This window comes from Macrobrachium rosenbergii, chromosome 5 (assembly GCF_040412425.1).
Source record: "Macrobrachium rosenbergii isolate ZJJX-2024 chromosome 5, ASM4041242v1, whole genome shotgun sequence".
NCBI lineage: Eukaryota > Metazoa > Arthropoda > Malacostraca > Decapoda > Palaemonidae > Macrobrachium > Macrobrachium rosenbergii.
The window spans coordinates 69,556,653-69,580,136 of NC_089745.1; positions in this window are offsets into that span (position 1 = coordinate 69,556,653).

Sequence of the window (23,484 nt, forward strand, 5' to 3'; positions counted from 1 at the left end):
AGTGAAAGAAACTTTGTATAAATACTTTAGCTGAAATATGTAAACAGTGGAACATATTAATGCGCTATGCGTTTTAAAGCACAGAATTCAGAGGGAGTATTTTTTTTTTTTTTGTCAAATAGTCATGAGTGAAAAGAATTACGCCATAACTAAATAGCATTTAAGCATCCTACAAACTCATGCAAGTTGCAATGAGATGTATTGAAGAACGCACGCCCACGCTCATTAAAACCGCTCGAGCAGAATACGACACGCTGGAATGGATTTATCACATATGTTAAAGGAGCGAGTGACATTAAGCGACTATTTCAGCAACTGGAGAGGTTAATGAGCATTTTCGTCGGTATCTTATGTTATAGGATTGATGGGATACAGTTAATGGGCTATTCAAAGATATGGTGCTGATATTTTTTATTGCTGTATATTTGTAGTCCGGTCATGCGCTAAATAAGCTTGTTATTATTTTCCGTAAAACCGTTCGTCGTCTACCAGACTATGTTAGAGTTGTAGTGCTCCCAATGTTCTTGTTACATTCGTTCAGCCTGGTTGAATATTACAAAGTTTATTAGCAAAATAAGGAAGCACTCTTAGCTTACGAAAGTATTAAAAGGACCATGGGCGAAAGGTAAGAATCAACCGTTGGATGTCCTTCTGAGCAGTTTTGTGTCTACTTGCTTTTGGATATGTGTGACAGTATCATAACTATCAATAAGCCCCAAATGTAATATCGTGTAATACTTTTAACAAACGTTAAATAAGCCACCCTGTTCTTTAGTATTTTTAAAAATGGAAATAAACAACCTACCAAATAATTTCCTTTTCATTTTTCAGTATAAGAGAATAGTGTCTGAACAATTGCACAATCCAACTAAAATATTAAAAGCAAAATTTCTTTTTATCTTTCTTTCTTTCAAGAAAATGTTTAGTGAAGTACTGCTGAATCGTCGATAGGGAGTACATGTGTTTGGGAGATATTGCTTGTAATGTAATGAATGCATTTGAATTTAAAACAAACATATTTTCTGTGTATTTTTAACAGCCACAATGACCTCATAACTCTTAGTGGTTCTAAGTAATAACTTTACTCTTACCAGCGTGCGTAAACTTTTTTATTCATTTGCAGAAATGACCCTCTAACTGGCACAGGAACCTCTTCTCATAAGGACACTCACAGTTAACAGTGCAATTTTGTAGAGTGTCGGAACTTAATACCAAAAGCATTCTCGCCGCATAATGTGAACATTACCAGTGACTGGGGCTGGGGTTTTGCTTCCTTCAACTTTGTATCCTTCTACCAAGAGTTAAGAAGGAAAGTCAAAATTATCCTCCATATTATTACAATTCTTGTACCGTATTTCAGTATGTAGTGTTCAGTTATGGCTCATATTCATCCAGTCCTTGACCGTAACAATTTTAGCGCAGAAACTGCTCTTCGTGTCATCAAATTTCCTTTGATTTCTATCAATATACTTAGTGCCCTGAATCATATATCTATTTTCTCTGTATAGACTTTTGATGTATACCAATTTCGGAAGTACAGCATGAACAACCATGGGAGTTCCACGAATCTTACTAATTATTGTAATTATTATTATTCTAGAAAAGTAGAGTAATGATAATTGTAGGTAATTTCCTAATATCCAGATTATAGGTCATTTCCCAATACTCAAATCTGAGAGATAGAAAAAGAGAGAATTATGATTTTAGCCTTTTGGATCAAGTTAATGAAAATTTAAATACTGTGTTTTTCTTTTTATTCTTACAGGTAAGTGCTGTCGTTAAACAACAAGACTATTTTATTGTGTTTATTACCTTTGGAGTTTATCTTTTATTACCTAAAGAACGAATACGTAACTGTCTGGCCTTCTCTGAGGGTCAGACATTCAAATATGGACGAAATCCGGCGTCGCTTAATTGTATCCGAAGATCAGCGGTCTAGCTAAAGTTGGGCCGTTAGCCGTACTTTGAACATTTCTTTTTCAACTGGCATAAACTGTATAAACATTCCTTCATGGAAGAGTTAGTGTTTTTTATTATTGTTATTCGAACTTCCTCCTTGCATAAATGAAGATAAATTGAAGTTGGAGCATCGAGATCAGAAAGAGAGTAGGACCAGGGTAAACAGAAATGTGCAGCATTCTTCACTGCAGCGCTTGTCAATGAAGAGCGAAAAAGTAATGTTGATACAATTCATACCAATAAAAATCAGCGAATGGATTACATTCGAATGATGTGCCACCAGACTTCTAGTTGAATGTTAATACGACGCTTGGGTCAGGAGACTTCCATATGGTTCTTAGTTTTGTAAACGAGTTAAAATATGCCGGAACCTAAATAGATTCTATAGGAGAACTCTCCTTTCTTCCTAGCTTTTTTTTAAAGAGATGCCAAATCAGAAATGTTCTCTGGTCTTGTCTTTGTTTCCTGAATTCGCAAAATATTTTCCCAGATTTGTGGAACGGTCTATCATTAATGCTCTCTTAAAATAAAATGCTCACATACAACGCAGTGTTTAGCGAAGTTTACACCAATGGATAAATTATAGCAGTTCTGATTACATAAATAATTTATACGATGTGATATGTATTTATAGGTCTGTGGAATTATTTTGTTTGATTTGGCATTTAAACTGTTTTTAATATTTTCATTTAATTGTCATGTTTTCATCTAATCAGTATTATTAATTCATTTCTGATCTGCTCCATATCAAGTTTTGGTTATCACTTGAACCCATTTAGTTTTCATACCCTTCAGCCCAATACACATAACGATAATTGCAGCGATCATCGGTATCGTAGCAACTCTGAGGATGTATGGGGTCACTGTTCTACCAAAAGTGGGCAGGGGTCGGGGACCTGAAAAACCTGACGTCATTTTCCGGATACACTTTCGATATCTCGAGACTGTGGGGTGTGGCGTTTATCTAGCGATGCTCTTCAGTAGCTTAGCAACTCTTGAACCGAACACGCATCCAGCAGGCTACAGGCTTTGTAGAATAAAGTGACCTCAAATGAAGAATTTTGGAGAGATTATTAAATTGTATAAAGACCCTCCATGTCTTTGGAGAGTGAAATCCAAAGTTTATAGGGACAAGGAAAGAGGAGTAACGCCTACATAATTCTACTCGACAAGTTAAGAGAGAAGGACGAGTCAGAAAGTTTTCATTTATTAAAAAGATCATGCATCAGTACATAGTTCAGTTCTTTTCATTAACCACTCGCCAACCCACTTCCGCCCCTTTCTCTTCGGTTTACCTATTTTATTCACGAGATAAGCTGCAGCTAATGTTGATTTCTGTTCGAAAGATATTCCTAGTCTCCTAGTCCGCACTGAATGAGATCTTCGATTAGACTAAGACTTTAGGGTGGTTGGAGCAGATCACTGACACAGTGTGGTTGACTATGTCAGTTTTATCTGAATTAAATCGAAATCAAAGCTAACGGCCGCTGTATGTATGGAAGCCATAAAGCATCTCTCCATGAAAATCCCGTAAGACTAATCGGTGATTTATGTACGTTGTTGTTAGTGTGTGGCAGCTAGGCTGGAAATGAGTTAGGGAAAAAACAACATTTGAGTGATCAATACCGTTAAAATCTATACCATCATTTCATAATTGAAAACCAGAGGGCCTCGACTAAGGTAATCCTTACCCCAACGAGGTGAATCCATTCGTAAAATAGTCCTCTCTCTCTCTCTCTCTCTCTCTCTCTCTCTCTCTCTCTCTCTCAAGACGAAAGAATGGTATGCTACAAGAAATGTCCGCGTAAATCTCTGTATATTTTGATATCGAAATATGGAAAACCCAAACAGTGTTTTTATGTGTAGTTCCTTACACAAAAGGACCAGGAAAGTGGGGTCTCTGCGTGATGATCATAAGGCCTTGATCATTTCAGAATTTATGGAGATCCCACTGGAATATTATTGGCTTTGTGTGTTTTATTTCATTTCACCATTTTTTTAGGCTTTCGCCTATAAAAGGGCGTCCATAACAGTTGAGGATAAAGGGAATAAATTGTAAAACTATCCAACCGAGACCCGTTTGTGTCATTCCGGAAGAGAAAATAAAAGGATCCCTCGACATAAAAACGAGAGGAAGTATATGACACGGTATTCTAATATTTCACGAAAGTGTCAATAGCAGCTACGTAGCCTATCTCTCTCTCTCTCTCTCTCTCTCTCTCTCTCTCTCTCTCTCTCTCTGCAGGGCTTCGTGTTTGATTTCGTTTTGAGGAGAAGAGCAGTACCATGAAAAGATAGGCCTGTGATTATGTCACGAATTTTGTATGATACAAAGCAGTACAAACTTCACTTCTTGCTTTTTCTTTTTAACGGGCGACTGTCCAGAAAGCTGCAGGGGAATTTTTGATTCAGTTGGTTCCATAAGGCAGTAACTGAAAAAAAATCATAGAAAATTGTTTCTTTGTGAGATTATTGGTCTCCCACTTTAGTGTTTTGTATGAATTGGTTTCGCGCTTGTTCTCTGTATGATAAGTTAATGTAGGAAGGGAACGGAAACTTGTCAGGATAGTTCTAAAGTATATAGTAGACTGGTAAACTGAGAGGCTGTCCTTTATACTGGAGGTAGTGAGTGGTTGTTTTATTCAGAATCAGTCTTTTTAACCGTTTGACTTTATAGAGTACAGTATTGCACGAAGTGTATAGACAACAATATTGAAACTATCCATAAATTTCTCTTACCAACTGGCCACAGTAGGATGACGTTGCTTAGGATATATACATATATTTACTTATATTTCATCGTTGTATAATGCAAAAGCTGTCTGAAGAACTAGTCTTTGCTCTTTAAACAAATTACTTGACAACTGTAATGGTACATTACTGTTGTCATTATTCCTACTGGCATCTTAAAAGATTCCTTAGTTTTCATTTCAGATTTTGATTTAAATGGCATTTTAGGTTGATTAGAAAATAATAAGTGCAAAATTCAGAAACTCTGCCTGATGGCTTTTCTCACCTACCCTAAAGCTGATATTCACATTCTCTCTCTCTCTCTCTCTCTCTCTCTCTCTCTCTCTCTCTCTCTCTCTCTCTCTCTCTCTCTCTCTCTCCCCTGAGCTGTTCTCTTTTCTGTTCCCTCCTGTCTGCCTGCCTTTACGCTACCGACAGTTTTGGCGAAGAAGCCTCAGCTTATTTGATACCAGTCGGGTTTTTGCAATGAAAGCATTCGTGCAAATGTCAGTAAAAGAGTTTATAAGCAAATTAAGAAGAATTATGATTCAAATTTTACAACATTGTCATGATAAGAATTCATTGCTTGAATGTAGTAAAGGTTTTGCTTTTGTATTGCATGTTTAAGTTTTTTTTTTTTTTTGCTTGTTGTAGAGTACCTTTACAAAGGTATAAAACAATATTTTGACAGGTTTTGCAAGACTTGCGCGAAAGTGTATACAGTCACGTGGATTTTAAACATCATTCTCTCTCTCTCTCTCTCTCTCTCTCTCTCTCTCTCTCTCTCTCTCTCTCTCTCTCTCTCTCTCTCTCTCTCGTATCCATACTTAAAAACTGCATAATTATTTATCGTCAAGTATGGATGTTTGTAATGAAGCATCTGGGACTGGACACGAAAAAGTATCCCAGGATTCATATTTACATAGAAAATTTCAACCATGGAATTATAATTTCCTTTGTGGAATATCGTTTATGATAAGAAATCATATATCACTAATTGTTGTTATTAAAAAAGATAGCACTTTTATCATCATGAGACTATAACCGCATAATATTTCGTGCATTATGACTATTTCGTAGAGAGAGAGAGAGAGAGAGAGAGAGAGAGAGAGAGAGAGAGAAGAGAAAGAGAAAGAGAAAGAGAGAGACTGCTCTCCAGTTACTCACCTGGCGCTAAAGTCGTTCATCAAACATTTATGAACAACGAAAGAGTCTAGAAATTTTGATATCAGTGTGACAACCTTGGAGTTATAAGAAATAACTTTACTCACTGGTATTTTTATGGGTGTGTTGCATGTAAATCAGTAAAGTAGAGCAGCGTCCCTAATATTGTAAGTGCTAAGCGGGTCAAAAATCAGTCGGATGGAACCACTGTATTCATGCTTTCACAAGTAAAGGCTGAGCGTTCACACTTGAAATGAAAGGTACGAAAAAGATTATGTCGGTTTTTATCTAGCCTTGTGACTTTCACGGAGTATCTAGGGAGATGCAAAGGATGCCATGTTCAGTGCATCCGCAGATTGCCTTCTTAAGTTGTTGAAAGATTAATGTGAGAACAGCTTACGATGGAGTGACGATTGAGCCAAGTCGAGGGTCGCTGGTACAACCTTCTTGAGAAACACAGATAAAGATCAGTTCTTCATGGAATGACAGATAAGTCAACACTGTATTAAACCCAACGAGCTTACCATATGAAAAGTACATATAGAATCCAAATATCAAACCTATTATGCATGATACTGTTGACTTACAAGGTGATTTACTGATGGACCCGAGCCGTTCGTTTTTTACATTCTTGCCCATTACGTCGAAGATTGGATTTTACAAGAGACAGGAATGTAATTTAAAACCTCATGCAGTGATACTGCTCAGGTGACAATGGAGAGACCCGATACCAGAATAAAGGTAATATTGATCAGAAAGGGGACGTACTTATCACCATCAACTACAGTAGATGACACTTCAGATGAGATGAAAGAGGTGCAAAAGTAAGCTGGAAGTTATACCAATGGGTCTTTTGCCAGACCTTAAAAAAACACATCAGAGATGTCAAGAACAAATATTCGAGCATTCTGATCTTTATCACGGAAAATTCCCCTTTATAACGTGTCTTATTTAGATGTCAAAAAAATTTGTTTTTCTTCTATTTCGACGTTATCAGATGAATTCAAAGTACCTGTTTGCAATATGAAAAAAAAAATCGTCGCAAACTTACTGAACGTCATTTTTTTTTACCAATTCGTAGGTTATATAACGAAAGAACATTTGTTTGATACTGCCAATGATAAGAAATGGAAAAAGGCGCATTCCATTTGTAAGTTGGCGAAAAGCCAGCGAATGAGACTCATAAACCTGACTAGCGCGCAGGGAAATACTTCACGTCGATTGCAGCGACCCTTGTTGGCTCCTTTCTCCGTCTCTCTCCTTTCAGTTTGGCGCCTTGCGTAACTGGTGTGTTGTAGGAAAAGGTAACAATAGAGTGGGAGAAGAGTTGAAGAATTTTGACGACGACGCCTAATCTGATTCAGATGCGGTCTCCATCTCTTCCACCTGTGTCTGATATACAGCTGTTCACGGGAAATCTGTGGCTTTTCACATCTGGCTAGTTTCTTTTACATAAACGGTATTGCCTTTGAATTGACTAATCATATGAAATATCTTCAATATTAACTTGAGATCAGTCACGTTCATGCAATGACAAAAACGTTACTGAGAAATTTCTCTTTTATTATTTGGGCTTCGACAATCGGAAAACTTTTATTACCGGTTCTGAGGCATGATTAGAGTTACTGTGAATAGAAAGAGGAGTAGAATGCCTGAGAGAAAGGAAGAAAGAATCAATTGCGATATAACATCTTCAGTGCACTGATGACAATCACCAGATTATAGAATCACGTTGTATTAAGAAATAGTTTCGAATTTATTCAAGAATATAATTTTCCCATATGTTTTCTCATTCACTTCTAAATTCAAACATGATTGTCCTTTGTCTGGTGCCTGTCGTTGTAAAAGAAATGATTTATTTTTTATCAGACCGCTGAAAACCTCAGTAGTTTCCGAAAAAGAAAAATATTTTGCTTATATCTATAAATAAATTAAATTCAGTGTATATTACAACATCTCTCACAATCTATTTATTGTATCTAACGGTCTTTCGATGTTACAAGCTTTTATAAACCGTCAGAATTACACTATTCGTTGCCCTATTTTAGGAGTAAGGGAGAAAAGGATTTTTTTTTAACATTACGCTTGAACACCGATTTCCTGTATAATATCCTTTATCCTTGTTCCTCGTATTTTGCCCACTGATTATATTGCCTTAATATAATTACATTTATCTATTTTTGGACATAATCATTTAATATATTGCTCCAAAGGGGAATGCTACCCTTTGCAATTATTGCTACTTTATATTTAGTCTTCTATCCCCCTTTCTGGTCCGGTCTGCCTACGATTATTCTCAGTTACGTTTATTAATACGACGTTTATGATTTTGTTCTATTCTTCTGTAATCAGTACTAGACAATTCTGTATGTGGTGCCATTCACTAAATCGTATTGATACAAAGTATGAAGCAATATTTGTGTGGTGTTTCACATAAGTGTGTCCGTCCCGAAATAGTGCTCTGGTTCAAGTGGTTTGTTGTCAACAGAGAATGGAATACCGTACTTTAGAATATAGTATACAGTGCCTGAGTAGCTGGCCAAGTAGACAGTGAGCATTTGGCGCAAGCATCGTAGTGATTGCACGGATTATCGTGACTTAGAAACGCGAGGCCTAGCCCTATGATGTAATGCAGCGAACCCGCCCTTCAGGCTAAGGTCATTTGCAACAGTTAGTGGGTGTATAGCATTCCCTGGAGTAATAAAATATTCCCTTTTTTAACAACGTTATAAGATTAGTTTCCAGTAAGCTCTATGGGTACACCTTAGGAAAGAAAGGAAACGGACAGTAGCGCTGATAAGACATCCATCTACTCAAACATTTGGAAGAGTTAGATAATGTCACAAGACCAATGTAGTATTCAGAGACTACATAGTTTCACAACAGCTTATTTCCATTTCGTTATATTTTATTTTATTTATCCCCGTTAGCTTTTTCACATCTTCACTCTTGCCGAAGAGAGGCCACCACAAAGGGCAGAAGCTATGACCACCTGTACATTGACGTTTGTATGTTTCGTTTGTTCCAGCTCCACTTGCAGCACAGACTAGGTGGAATACATAAACACCTGAGAAACTACAACCAATGAACGCCAAAACAAAAATTATTAGATGCTATGCTATGTTTTGTCCATTCATTTATAAAGATAAATTCTGAAATCAGAGGAAGTAGTCAGAAATTGTATAAAAACTTGCTGATATTTTGCTAAAATGAATGCAAAACTCATAAATTTAAGCTACTATTTTTAAAATACATATTTGTTACAAAATTATCAGGTCTTTCGATTTGCAAATCATTCTTTTCCTGACGTCAAGTTACTTTTCACTTTAGAATTATGTGGCCGGTATCCTAGACTTTTCCACAATGCAGTCACGGTTGAAAATGAATTGACATACATGATCTTTTCAACGAAAAAAACGGAGAATAAGAATCTTTATATAAGTTTTCAGCTGACACGAAAGTTACTAAAGGGTGTAAATTAATACTGATCAGTTAAAAATTTATTACTCTTCCTTTTTCACCCAGTCACCTCATTCCATCTGTCTTGCGTTTCTTAAAATAAAGTTTGAAAGGATTCAAAGACACCACGTATTTGAAAAAGCCCACTTCATTTCTGCTTCGTTTGCTTGTTCGATTAGACAGGCTTAATTAAATTCTTTTGAAGATTTGTCCTCAGAGATTTTACGTTGTAAAGAAAAACGCTCCCTAGTAATTGATCGTCCGGTAGACATGCACGAATAATTTATGTCCACTTGAATTCTTAAGGACTTTATACTTTTTTTTGACTGGTTCATTTAATATTGTACATTTGAATGCATTTTAAAACTAATGTTTTAGTGGGCAGCACCATCAGTTCACTGATAGTAGAAAAAAAATTTTTTCGTGCGTCATAGTTTACGCTCAATTTTGCTAAACATGTAAAAAATAGCCCTTTACACAAACGTTGCATCCAAGGTCCTACTGTTTACTGCTACATTAATAACCGAGACTGTAAAAGCCGGTACAATGAAGGACCCCTCTGACTAACTCCTGTTGTTTGCATAATTAAAGCCGCTTCGAGTACTTGACTTTTGAAACGGCATGTACTTTTACAAACAATTTACAGTTTACTCTGTAATTATATATGATCAAAATTTTTATATTCGATTTTTCTCTGGAAGAGGCGCTTACCAGTGAAACCCACATGAGACTTATTGCATTCCTAGCATGATGCCATGTATACGCCAATATCTTTTGGCGTCTCTTATTACCCGTAAACGTTTGTTGATGAATATACTACAGAGTTAGGACAGCTGGAAGTATAAGGACTGTCTCTTCTGGATGTGACTCAGGGAGAGGCTTTTTACTTTATTGTTGTAGGTTTCTTCTGGCCATTCATTTGGGGGTGAAAGAAAATCTTATCCACTTTATAAACCGCTTTTTCAGTGAAGTGTTCGGAGACCTCAGAGGGAACTCAGTTGCTCATGAATTATTGTTAATTCCGTATCCTTATATTCAGGGAAACAGATATTTAGGGCGCTTAAACATAAGTTCTTGCCAGTCCAGCCTTTACTGAGATATCATGATAACTGAATAAGTGGATGTAAGCTATCAAGACAGAGGGATTTCTTTATAATAGGAGCTCGTAGTTTGTGATATCACTGATTATTAGTACAGCCATGATGGGAATTATATTAACCTATTCCCTTTAAATCTAATGCTCCGTACAAGATACACGCCTCGTCCAGGCCATATCTTAGGCTTGCTGGGGTTTAATTTTAGTTTCCAAATTCTCCATGTAGAGATTGGGCTACAATGACTGAACATATTAGAACCGAATTTTTGTTATTAAAACCACCAACAATAAAAAGAAAACATTTAAAACGCACACACATATACATACGTACATACATACACACTATACTGTATATATGTGTGTATGTATATATATACACACATGCGTGTGTATATATATATATATATATATATATATATATATATATATATATATATATATATATATATATATATATATATATATATATATATATATATATATATATATATATGAAGATTGCACTGAAGTAACAAATTGATTCCGTAAAGCCAACAGGGTTTTTTCTTCATGTAAACAATATCAAGACATGGAACGTTGTTTTCAACCAACTCTAATGTTAGAAAAGCTTCTGTAAGACCAGCTTATGTAAGGCGCAACAGTTCTCGACAAATTAAAGACAATAGGCTATACAGCTTCCTTAAAACACGAAAAATACATTGCACACAAATTTAAGGAAAAGTTAGGGTACGGCAAATTTTCCAACGCTCACTGAATCAAGCACACACTGGTTTTGACCAACTCTAAGAGGATACAGAGCTTCCATGGGGCCAGTGGTTGCAAGCGGCGGGTGTTCGACCCCTAAGTGGCCGTTGCTTATAGTGAAGGTGATTGCAAAGGGTCGGCATTCGTTATGTTATGCACCAAATTGGGTTATTCCACTTAAGAGTCGAACCGGCTTCACTTGCAACCTCTGGCCTCATAAAAGCTCTGTATCCTCTAGAGTTGGTCAAAACCAGTGTGGGATTCAGTGAGCGTTTGGAAAATGTGCCTGACCTTCACTTTTCTTTAGATTTGTGTGCAGTGTATTTTTGGCGTCTTAAGGAAGCTGTATATTGCCTTTAAATTGTCGAGAACTGTTGAGCCTTACAGCAGCTGGTCTTATAGAAGTTTTTGCAACTTTAGAGTTGGTTGAAAACAACGTTCCTTGTCTTGATTTTATTTACGTTAAGAAAAACCCCTGTTGGCTTTACGAAAACCATTTGTCACTTTGGTGCAAGCTGGAACGTTGTGCCGTAGAAGAGTAAAGTTGGATGGATCTGGCTTTGACAAAAGTTATTTCCATTGAGATCATAGCTAACCACTTGACCAAAGTTGTAAACCAAAGAGGGTTTTTATCAGTTTTGTGAGAACTTAATCAAATTAAGTTATAGCTTGAAAGTTTTGTTTCTGCCTTTCCTTATTTCTGGGAAATATTTTATGAAGCTTTATTATTTTGGATTATGTCTGAATCGCTTTACAGACGTTACAAAAGATCTGTCCATGTTATAAGGCTGGAAATGAAGGTATTGTATTGCTCAGCAGAATCTAAGGTATATAGCCATCTACAATGATCTTTCCAGTATTTCACGGTTCAGCGTTTATTTTCAATTTCTGATTCTCTGGCATATTGGGTTAATTATTTAATAGATAGGATGCATACATATTAGAAACAGAATCTTATCTTCGCACCTGACAGATATCTATACAGTCTTCCCCGTTCTTTAACCAGTTACTGGTTTTCTTTGTATTGGAAAAGAAATTTTTAACTTTATTGCTAATGTGATACCTTAAGAAAGTTATGATCATTTTTGATCTTTCAAATACCTTTAGAATTAATAGATCGATGATGAAAACTACAGGAAAATGTTAGACTTTCCGTAAAGTTCTGATTCCATACATTCTTATTGTATTTTTGATTAAAAAGGGAAGTAGTATGCCTAAGAATTGGTCGATCAATTGTTATTTACTTTTCGTGAACTGCCTAATACATATTTCAAAAAGTATCAAAGCTTTCTTTTAAAGCATAACAGTTACAGCGAAATATCCTGATAACCGTTTTTGGTCTTAGAATCGGTATCAGCCCACTTCCACTTATGATAGATGATTGGTAAGTTTGTAACATGTGACTTTTAATGGACTTTGTCATATACACCATGAAATTTTGTATATTTATAGATATTAAGCCCTAAATATCATTTGATGTCTATTCCACTATACCTCAGGAACATCTTACTCCCAAGAGAAATTATAATATATTTATTATATAAAAGTGAATGTTTATATATTTCTTTGGACGCTATAGAAATCCGAACCGCTTGACAGAACCCCCAAAACAATTTGCACACGGCTTTGTGTCACCCCAGGAAGTTTTATAACTCAAAATCAAACTCCTACCCTGTGACAGACATACAAACACAGACAAAACAAATGAAATTTTCGTTTTTATGTCACCTTTTCCTTCGGTGCTTTATGGGTTAATTCTCATTTTTCATCTGACGCTCCACCATTTATTCCAGGGGCTTAACCTACAACAATAAATCCAAATCCCCTATAACATCGATTTTTTATCAGAATTTACGTGAATTTTTTTATCATAATTTATGAGAAATATTAAGATAATTGTTTATTACCTCGATAAATCAACATTGAAAACCAACAGGGCATAAAACTAGAGGGACTCGACGAAGTTCCAGCTTCCCTGCCACTGCTACATGAAAGGAATCGTGCCATATATCTCTACCAGTGTAAACCTAGCCGTTATTATTTTTAAATATAAATCGCATTACTCTATAAATGTATTATTACAAAGTCTTTAATTTAATATACAAGATTTTATAACAAGTTTGGCATAACAAAATGATTTAAAAGTATGGATTTTTCGTGATTTTTCTTCATAAAATCGTTGCGAGTTTGAGTTGTTTGGTGGAAAGGGCATCGAGAATAGTTACACCTGCTGACGTGATGTCTTTCATCAGTTACGGTTGTTTTTCCGTGATTTCTGTGAAATCATACTGTTAGATTCCGATCTGATTGAAAAGGAGAGAGAGAGAGAGAAAGAGAGAAGAGGAGGTGTTAGGCCTTACCGATGTTTGTTATCAATCTATCATTAATTAAGCTGTGACGAGGGGCTTATGAAGACATCGTCTCCACAACTTAAGAGTGAGAGAGATATCTCTTTCAATTTAGACGTAGGAAAGACAGATAAACAACGGAGAGAGAGAGAGAGAGAGAGAGAGAGAAAGCTAAGTAGACGGGATATTCGAAGCTCCGAATGAGTTATAAAATATTTTTTCCTGCAACTTCCGACAGTGATGGTTACCTTTCGTCGATTTTAAAGGACCTTTGGTGAATCAGGTGAAGTAAGCGTTGATGCTGTTTGTTACTGAGTACTTTACAGTATTAGGTTTGGTCAAATGAAACAAAGAAATAATATAATATATATATATATATATATATATATATATATATATATATATATATATATATATATATATATGTGTGTGTGTGTGTGTGTGTGTGTGTGTGTATCTATATATATATATATATTTTTATATGATAAAACAATTTAAAGGAGATACCCACAATTTAACTGGAACCCTTTTTCGACTGGTAAGTTTGTAACACGTGTCTAGTTATGGATTTTTTTTTTATAAATACACCGTGACATTTTTCATATTTACAAATATCAAGCCACAAAATATTGTTTCATTCATAATCAGTTCGTTATTCCTCGGGCATAACTTACTCCCGAGGTATGCTGGGTATGTGAGGTTAAGGGATAAATTTCAGAGGAGAAAGGAAGAGGAATAATTGTGCTTCTGCATAAATATAAATGTAATAAATGTAACCAGCAATTATAAGGTTAACTGTTATTGAGTATATCAGGATAGACATTTAGCGGGAATGATTAGGGCAAGAGATCTTAGAGTGATGCTTTATTAACAAACGGCAGTGGTATTTATATGAACTGCTGACCAATCAGAGGCCAGGAAATTTACATAGTAACTAACAGACCAATAGAGTGCATGCATTTGATTTTAGACTTTATGTCTTATGAATATATGAAAACCAAGTGTGTTGCGGAAGTGCTGCTATGCTGCTGGCAGTTCTTCGTTGGGCGAGTCGGTATAGTTCTTGGGTAGCACTCTGCTGGGCCCGAGTTCGAGTCTCCAGCCGGCCAATGAAGAATTAGAGGAATTTGTTTCTGGTGACAGAGATTCATTTCTCGGTATAATGTGGTTCGGATTCCACAATAAGCTGTAAGTCCTGTTGCTAGGTAACCAATTTGTTCTTAGCCACGTAAAATAAATCTAATCCTTTGGGCCAGCCCTAGGAGAGCTGTTAATCAGCTCAGTGGTCTGGTCGAACTAAGGTATACTTACTTATCCTGCTGGCTTGATTTGTTGCCAAGGAGCAAGGCGTGGGAAGTCGCTGTCTGCGAGCCAGGTGTGATGCAGGTGTCACGCATGTGATGACAGACTGTCGGCGAAGCGTGGGAAACTTCCGTGGCACAATAACCCCCCCTTAAAGTTGACCAGGGCATTGTAGAGGGCGTTCCATCCTTGAAAACTGGACTGGAGGAGTAATTTCGTCAGGCAAATACGCTGGGTTCAGGCGGTCGATGGCCACCCAATTTGTTGTGCCACGGATGTCAATAAGGAAGACAGAAATGCTTGCAGTTGATGACCCGGTAGGGGCCCGTGTAGGGCTGGATTAAAGGCAGTACAATGGCATCTATTCTGATGAACATGTGTGTTGTAGTATGCAGATCCATGGGGGTAAAGGTCTTGTTGGTTGGCTTATAGGATTGGCGGTCAGGGGCAAATTTTCCGATGATGGTCCAGAGTCTGTTGATGTCAGGTGAGAGGTTATTATGTGGTGGAACCTCTCAACCATGCCATTGGATTTGGGATGGTAGGTGGTTGTGTGATGCAACTGGATGCCAAGGAGGCAGTTTAGGGACGTGCAGAGCTGCGACGTGAAGGTAGTGCCACTGTCAGAGGTGGCGTGATCGGGTACACCGAATCTGGACACCCATGAAGAGAGGAAAGCACTGGCACATGCTGCTGCTGATGCCTCTGTCATAGGGGTGGCTTCAAGACAAATTGTCGAGCGGTCGACCATTGTGAGTAGGTACCAATGTCCTTCGGAGCGTGGGAGGGGACCTACAGTGTCGATGTGGACGTGGGCAAAATGGTGTTGAGGTTGATGAAAGGAACCTACACCTGAATTTGTGTGACGCTGTATTTTGGAGAGCTGGCAGGAGGAACATTTACAGGCCTTCGACTGGCTGAGGCTCTCATCTTGGGGAGGGCGGCAGATGGGTGTTGATCACCCAATGGTTGCTGTGCTGTGTCGAAGATCTGTTGTACACGAACGGCTGGGGACGGCGTGAATCTGCCCAGTAGTATCTTTGTCAGGTCTTCCTACTGCACGATGTCGGTGCCCTTATCGTCCAGCCACTACATCAGTTGGGGAAAGAAGTCGTCCGGCAGAGTGGCAAGGACGTAATTTGCCTTGGACGACGACAACTGTATGCCCTTAGTTCGAAGCTTAACTTCGGCCCAACAGAACCAAGTGTAGGCGCTAGTCAGTGTGAAAGTCGGAAGCTTGACTTGGCTGATGGTGTTGGATAGAGTGGCGGAAGGGGAGGGCCATATGTCTTCGTTGGACACCTTTGTAGGGTGTTGGTGCGGAAGGGTCACCACTTTAGTGGGAATGATTAAGATGGGAGATCTTAGAGTGATGCTTTATTAACAAACAGCAGTGGTATTTATATGAATTGCTGACTAATCAGCGGCCAGGAAATTTACTTAGTAACTAACAGACCAATAGTGCACATGTATTTGATTTTAGACTTTATATCATCTGAACAGATGAAAACCAGGTGTGTCACAGAAGTGTTGCTATCCTGCTGGCTTGGTTTGTTGCTAAGGAGCAAGGCGTGGGAAGTCGCGGTCCACAAGCCAGGTGCGAGGCAGGTGTCGCGCAGGTGGCTACAGACTCACTGCAGTGTGGGAAATTTCCTTGGCACAGATATGTAGTAGGATTTTGATTAAGAAAGAAGATAGAGGACAAGATGGTAAATGAGGAAGAGTGTTGTGGGTTTAGTCAAGGAAGAAAGTAAGTGTATCAAGTGTCTATCATGTAGCAGGAAAGGGGAAAATGTCCAAGTGGTAAAAGAAAAACCTTAGAATAGACTATACATCAACTCAGTATAGAGGATGCTAAAGATATATGGAGTGATTGCAATCTACCGAGAATTATTTAACATTTTTACAATAAATGGAAAGTTTTGCATTGTGTTGATGGAGTGATGGCTGGTATGATGTAAAACAGGGGCCATCAACCCCGGCCCCTTGGGATTTCAGTCTGGCCAGCCAACCTAACACCTAGACACTTAATTATCTAAGTTGTTACCTAGTTTAAGCCGTTAAGCAATCCATGGAAAAGTGTATGCATTGAGAGAAGAGATTGCTACGTTTATGGAGAGCAAAGACCAAGATAATTCTTACTTTTAGAACCCAGGGTGGATTGTCAACTTAGCAATTTTAGTAGACATCACGACCCACGTGAAAAATTTGAATCTTGAGCTTCAACAGAAGAACAATCTTATATTTGAGATTTTTGGTTAAATTACTGGCTTTGAAAGAAAACTTTGACTGTGGGAATCACAACTTAAGAAAGGAAACTATTCTCATTTTCCAAATCCCAAAATCACAAGAGAGATATAGTACCAGACATCTTTGTGAACTCTATTGAGGATTTGAGAAGTTTTCCTCCAGTTTCAATGACTTACAGCAATATGGAAATCAATTTAAATTATTTGGTATTCCTTATGAAACAGATATGGAGCAAGTGGCAGAAAAATATCAGTTGGAGTTAATTGACTTACAATGTGACGAATTTTTGAAATCAAAGTTCCATCCAAGTCCACTGCTGACTTCTAAAAAAAAAATATTTTGCCAGGCAGAAATTATGAAAGCCTATTGAATAATGCGAAAATGGAGGCATCATTATTTGGAAGTACATATGCTTGTGAACAACTTTTTTTGAAAATGAAATATACTAAAAGTCTTTTAAGAACAAGGTTGCGTGATGATCACCTGGATGATGTTTTGCTCCTGTCATCGACAAATATTTCACCTGATATGAAGTTATCGGACAATAAGCACACACAAGTGTTTCATTAAATAATTTGCCATTTCTACCTGTATTTTGTTTGTAGTAAGGAATTTGCACTTTTTGTTGATTGTATTAGTTGTCCCGTTATTCCTGCAGCAAAATAAGGAACCTTGTTTAAAAGATATTATATTAACTTCGTTGTTTTTCTTTAAACCTCCAGACCAAGGCAGCCTTCTGGACAGTGAGGTCTGAGGCCAAGACAATTTAGTATAGTGCACCTGATAGCATGGCCCTCCTCCTAGACACTGCATAGCTGTCTGGGGCCGCTTTCTCCAAAAGGCTGCCGACCCCTGATGTAAAGTGTGGGTGTGAGGCATGAGTGTGTTATGTCTCCATGGTTATTCAGGATATTTATCTATAGGATAATGTGAGTAGGTTAAGGTAATGGCCACGAATTGTAGAATGTCTAATGTTTGCAGACTGGGCTCAGTGAATTGGCAAAACTAGTGAAAAGTTGGAACATGCTTGCTAAAAGACAAAGTTAACAGAGAATGTGAGTCTTTCAGGTGTAGTTTCTGATTAAATGGTGCAAAGCTTAAAGTTCGTGTATCAGATTAGCGCTTGACGCTCTTGGTTAGGTTAAGAAAGCTGTCTTTCATTACAAAAAAATGTTAACGGAAAATGATATATAGAAATATTGTATCGCTAATTTGCTTCTTCTTAAAGAAGAATAAAAAGTTATCCACCTAAAAAGAGTATTTTTATTTTTTGCATGTCATCCACTTCTCTGTTCGTAAAAAGAGATTACTGGGCATGGGGGACGCATTTATGTTGTTCGCTGATCTTATGAATTCATCCCTATCTTCGTGTATTGCTTCTGAAAACGAGATTTTTTCTATCGACCACAGAATAATCTACGTAAATCCATTCAACCTTTTGCCTAAGGAGCCCGAATCATTTTTTTTCTTCTTTTTTAAAAAAACTTTGGACAGATCGTCGATATAAAGTCCACTCACAAGGGAGAGAGAGACTTTGTCTGTCTAGGTAACAGTTGATACCGCGCGTAAGAAAGAAGGAAGCGAACAATGTCAGATGCAATGAAGTGGGGAATGAGATAGGAAAAGGGGTTGAGAAAGGAGTCGAGGAACGGTTACTGAATGTATATAAAATGCCTATTTCTGGAGCTTTTATGCCCACCACCAATAACTGAAGCGAAATAGAATGGCGCTTATGAGGCACGCGTTGCATAAAGAATTGAAGGAAGATGATAAATAATGGGGTTGTTAGTATGAGTTCCTGGTAAAGGACGAAGAAACAAAGAAGGGGACTGAATAGAGAAGATACTCATTGTCAGAGAGAATAAAGGAGGAAAAAAACTTTGATGTTGGACGCGGACAAAGAAGGGAAACCCCTTTTATGTAATATTATGCGTTTGTAAAATTGTAGCAGACTTAAGATATTTAGCAATGAGTGCTTCATCGTTACAGCAATCGTGAAAATATTTCCCTTGCGTGTTGCTGAAAAATGCATCCTGATGAAAATTGGCATAAGCGTTACAGTCATTTGAGACAGATGAAATAGAATAAAGTTTAATTATATAATTTTAGAATTTAAATGTTATATCAAAATATTCAATATGTGAATCTCTTAGTATGATTCGCGGTAACAAACTCAAAATGTCTCTAAAATATCACAAAACGTGTAAATGACAAGAGTAACATTTGTTTAAATATTGCGTTTTACAAATATACATACATTTTATATATATATATATATATATATATATATATATATATATATATATATATATATATATATATATATATATATATATATATATATATATATATATATATATATATATATATATATATATATATATATATATATATATATATATATATCTTCTTTTTTAACGTATTCCCATTTTTTGTATATATATATATATATATATATAAATATATATATATATATATATATAATATATATATATATATATATATATATATATATATATATATATATATATATATATATATATATATATATGAGCAAACAAGTACGGCAGAATCGGCATTAACTTATACCTCTCTTGATGGCTCAGTGGTTACCGTCGACTGGAGTCGTTGGAAGTATTGTGTCGAGTGTTCGAGACCCATCAGTACCGATTCATTTATCACAAAAATTTCCTTTCGGAGATACTCCTGAAGTAGCGTGAATTGGATATTAAACGACATTAGTAGCTAAATGGTTGTACATATATATATACAGTATATGTGTGTGTGTATAATATATATATATATATATATATATATATATATATATATATATATATATATATATATATATATATATATATATATATATATATGTGTGTGTGTGTGTGTGTGTGTGTTTGTAAATAGTAATATTTAAGCATATGTTACTGTTGTCGTTTATACACTTTGTGATACTTTTAGGAATTTTGAGTTTGTTGACGCAAATCATACTATGAGATTCACATACTAAATCTTTTGGCATAACATTCAAATTCTTAAAAATATGATAAAATTAAACTTTATTCTATTTCATCTTCTCAAGTAACTATACATATATATATATATATATATATATATATATATATATATATATCTATATATATATATGGATATATATAAATATATATATATATATATATAATATGTATATATATATATCTGTAAATATCTATAAATTTATATATATCTAAATATTTATCTATATATCATATGTATATATATATCTATAAATATATATATATTTATATATATCTAAATATTTATTTATTTGTCTATCTATCTATATATATATATATATATATATATATATATATATATATATATATATATATAATATATATTTGTCTATCTATCTATATATATATATATATATATAATATATTTGTATATATATATTTGTCTATATATATATATATATATATATATATATATATATATATATATATATATATATACTGTACATATATCCTAAACATAACAGAAGAGACAGATGAAAACAAAGCCCCTGTCCTTAAGAATCGTACAACTCACAATTTATTAAGACAGTAAATCCTTAAACATAATACAAAGATAATTAAAATGTCAAGTTTTAACATCCCCTTCTCAACGATGTTGTAGATATCATTAACAAAAGTTTAGCAGAGACAGAATATTGCGTGTACCGTGTTGTTTGGTCCTGTGGAACCACCGATACATTCACGTTTGAGGATGAATACTCGAGGTTTAGGAAAGCTGAGAAAATCTCAGATTACTTAAATCGTTGAAGGAGCTTCAGGATAGATCTGTCTGCCGCAATAAGAGCTGAAGAATGCGACAAAAAAAAAAACACTTCGTATTTATAGAGGAGAAGTACCAACCCAAGAGCTTTTTTTCTTTACCAGAGTGATTCCTTTTATTTTTTTTTCTTTCATATAACGGGAGTTAAACTAAGTGTAGAAAGTCCTTATGGTGTTTTGATATTTAGCTGCCTGGCAGTGTCAACCGGGTAACATCCTCTGGCTATTTAAGACTGTCAGAATCCTAGCTCTGCTGAATTGCTTCTGCCACACCACACTGCCCAACACTAGAAGTCTTGGAAATAAGGGTTTCAATCCTTCCTGGTTCAACTTCACCTCCACGGGTTTATGAAATTTATCTTTATTTTTGTTCCTTGAGTTTTGTTATTTTCCTGTATTAAGAATGGGAGGCTACTGCTGCAACATTAAAAATTTCAACATTATCAAAATTTCTACTATATATATATATATATATATATATATATATATAATTATATATATATATATATATATATATATATATATATATATATATATATATATATATATATATATATATATATATATATATATATATATATATATATATATATATATATATATATATATAAAACCTTATGCCTCATTCCATTATATAAACTACATTTTCAGACAATCTGATGTAATTTCCGGCTTAGTGGGCATCAACCAAAATGATTGCATTGCTATTGACTTCCATGATTAATATTTTGTGCAACATTCATTTTGACTGTTTGGGTGAAAAATACTATAAATTTGCGATAACACGGTATAGCTGTTCATCACACACTATTTTGTGATGCTTCTTTGTAACGAATTTTGAGAGTCTTCTTGGTGACGAGAATTGTAAGAGGAAGTAAACAAAGCTGTGTGTGTACTACTGCACTGCACTATAAATTTTATTCCCATAAAGATAAGTAACAATTCATGACCAGGAAGAGTGTCATCAAATTTAAGTATTCATTATACCTGTGTAAACTGAACCGATAGGCAGGAACTGTTATCTACGTAATGTTTCCTTTCCTTACAAAAAGAACTACCTTTAAGGTTTAGGAGTAATGCTCAAGGACGTTGAATAGTAACACTACTGACTGCTCATCATTATATAATAATACAAAATATGTTAAATGGAGCCTTTCTGTCTTAATTCACTTATCAATCTGGAGTAGTTTAATGAGGATGTTATATATGCTACAAATCAAGACCATGTTTTGCTGTGGGAAATATAATTCGTTTAATACCCTCCATAAAGAATTGGTTTTATTAAAATTATGTACTCATGCTTGGATAGTTTTTGTGTGATGGTGGTCTTAAAGAAACGTAACTACATAAGGAAGTAGAGCTTAGTAAAACAATTTTTTAAGCTATTCAAAAGACGCGAATTGTTTCATGAATGTGAAATCGAACTGGAAACAGAAAATCTACATAGTACGAATGACGGTGAGTGATCACCTTATCTTACCACGATTGTGTAACGAGTGTTAAGGTGAATGACATTTTTATTGTTTATGTTAAAAATGTGTGTCTACATAATAACCGTTTGGTTGTAATAAAAAAAAATCTAAGCAAACAAGGTTTGTCTCAAATTCATGGCGTCCAGTTGCTGTAAAGATCTAGATAAGACAGGACGTCTCCATTGCTGTATCGATACTTCAGAAATATACTCTTTAAGAAGGTGGCATAGGCAGAAATTTCACGTGGTCGCAAACCGCTTTGAGGATTTTTTTTTTTTTTTTTTTTTTTACTGTGACATTCATGGCAGAAATGTTGCAGAGCTTTGGTAGGGGTGACGACAAAGATGGGACTGCTGTGCTTTAGCAACTGAACTGAACACGAAGGAGCCTGGTGTGCAAGTTAGTGTTGTTAACAGTGATTGTTCCTGAGGTACACAAAGTGTATAATATTTTTCTGTTCCTAGAGGATGATGCAAATAATTTGAAAGCGGTGCTGGATAGATCTGAGTACTGTCAGCCTTTGATGAACACTGCATTTGAACGTTATCGTAATATTCGTGGACAGAAGCCAGGGGAACCATTTGAGCAGTATGTGACAGCCTTGCATCAACTTGCTCAGAGGTGTGAATTTGATAATATTTCTCCTGACCAGATTCTTAGAGACCATTGTGTGTATGGAATTACCGATAACAGAGTACGTGATCGTCTCCTGAGAGAGAAAACCCTTACTTTAATGCGTACTTTGGAGATTTGTCGCGCTAATGAGATATCTGCGGCTCAACGAAAGGAAGTTGTCATGATTAATGATGGTAGAGTTCTTGCAATAGGAAAACGTCCTGGGAGGAAAGCCTAGATGGAGGAAAACCTAGATGGATCACAGACTGCAAGTTTTGTGGAAGAAATCATAAGACTTTGAAAAAGTTGAGTATACCTTAGTTTAACCAGACCACTGAGCTGATTAACAGCTCTCCTAGGGCTGGCCTGAAGGATTAGATTTATTATACGTGGTTAAGAACCAATTGGTTACCTTAAGACGTTGAAAGAAGAATGTGCAGCCTATGGCAAAGACTGTAGTTTTTGTGAGAAACTAAATAATTTTACGCTAAAGTGACCGCAATTAAAATTGTCGGAAAAACGTTGCTTTG